Source organism: Pipistrellus hanaki (genome assembly GCF_964339955.1).
Source record: "Pipistrellus hanaki genome assembly, chromosome: X".
Lineage (NCBI taxonomy): Eukaryota > Metazoa > Chordata > Mammalia > Chiroptera > Vespertilionidae > Pipistrellus > Pipistrellus hanaki.
Window position 1 is genome coordinate 101179102 of NC_140524.1, and position 2194 is coordinate 101181295.

Consider the following 2194-nt stretch of genomic DNA (forward strand, 5'->3'; position numbering starts at 1 on the left):
GTGGAAGAGCCACACTCAAAGGGCCAAAAAGCCACATGTGGCTCGCTAGCCGCAGTTTGCCAACCACTATACTATGGTAAGTGTTGGGGTTGAGTTTTTGTTTTGTTTTTTGAGTTTATTTTCCCCACACCGTGCCCTGTGCATCTCTTCTTTCTGACTGTTCCTTAGTTCTTTTTATGATAAACTGGTGATCTGGTAAGTACAATGTTTCTGAGTTGTGCAAGCTGTCCCCCCAAATTACTTCAACCCAGGAGAGGGTTGTTGGAACGTCCAATCTATAGTGGGTCTGTCGGAAGCACAGGTAACAACCTGCAAAAATACCATCCCCAGGTAGACAGTGTCAAAATGGAGTTCAAGTGTAGGAACCCACTCTCTCTCTCTCTCCCCCCCCCTCCTCCTTTCCACTCTCTTTAAAAATCAATGAAAAAATATTTTTGGGTGAGGATTAAAAATATAATAATAATAATAATAATAATAAATAAAGTGTAGGACACCAAGCTGGTATCAAAGAATTGCTTAGTGGTGTAGGGAACCTACCTCCCGTACAAATGCACCACACACACACACACACACACACACACACACACACACGTACACACACACGTACACACGCACACACACACGCACACACACGTACACACACACACGCACACACACACACACACGTACACACACACACACACGCACGCACGCACACACACGTACACACACACACACACGCACGCACACACACGTACACACACACACGCGCACACACACACACACACACACACACACTAGAATCAGGTGTCACAACCGTTAGAAGCACTTTAGACAATTAAATGGCAATAACAGCCCTAGCTGGTTTGGCTTAGTGGATAGAACTTCGGCCTGAAGACAGAAGGGTCCCCAGTTTGATTCCGGTCAAGGACATATTCCTGGGTTGTGAGCTTGATCCCCAGTGTGGGGCGTGCAGGAGGCAGCTGATCAATGATTCTCTCTGATTGATATTTCTCTTTCTCTCCCTTCCTCTCTGAGATCAATAAAAATAAAAATTTAAATGATATTAAATTGAAAGAATGAACAAAATGTAATTTTTGAAAAGGATTAAATTGGGGCAAAGAGCCCAATCAGCATGGCTCAATGGTTGAGCATCAACCTCTGAAATGAGAGGTCACAGTTCGATTCCAGGTCAAGGGCACCGGCCTGAGTTGCAAGCTTGATCCCCAGTGAAGCACGTGCAGGAGGCAGCCAGTCCATGATTCTCTCTCATCATTGATGTTTCTCTCTCTCTCCCTCTCTCTTCCTCTCTGAAACCAATAAAAATCTATTTAAAGATTACATGGAATCATCAGGAAGTATCCTTGGTGCTGCTGTGAGTATGTGGCCAACCCGGTACCCTGGTACCTGAGGCGCTTCAGCTCTCTGATGGATGGAGAAGGAGAAAGGGAGGGAGGCAGTTCCACCTGGAAAGCGGGCTCCTCTGGAGTTTCTCCTTGGGAAGGGGCTGGAGGTCACGTGGAACAGCTGGCCGAGCTGCTGACCAAGACCGCCCTCAGCACCTCTTGGCCAGTCCGCCACGTGCCACTCCGAAAAGAAAAGGGCTGATGAGCGCTTCCGCACAGGCGCCGAGGGAAGAGCTGGCTATTTCTAGAGACAATGCGCTATTGCTAAGAAATTATTTCCGATTGCGGAACGCATCTGTGTCCAAGAAGCGCATGTGAAAGCCTGCACCCTCCTTTGTTAGCAAAACCCGGTTCAGCCAGATAATCTTGCCCACATCATTACAAAGTGAGTTTGACAATAATTAGCAAACTCTGCCAATGCCACGGAAGGCAGCTGATTCTCTCCATAGCTTGCTTACCAGCACACAATCTCATTTTAACAGACCACTCTGAATAACTTATTTTTAGGACATATGTTTTGCATGCCATTATTTTCACAAAGAGATGTTTTGTCAAATAAATTGTTTTTCATGTCCCTGACAGATTTTTACGTAAGTAGCAAGTGGCTTAAATGTAAAAGCACAAACCATAAAATTTCTTGAGGAACTAACGCATAGGAAAAGATCTCTTTGACCTTGCAGTCGGCAAAAATGTCATTAAACAGGACCCCAAATGCATTAACCATAAAATAAAAGTGGTACGTTGCACTTCATCAAAATAAAAATCCTGCTCACCAAGACACCATTAAGAAAACAGAAAGGGCCAAAACC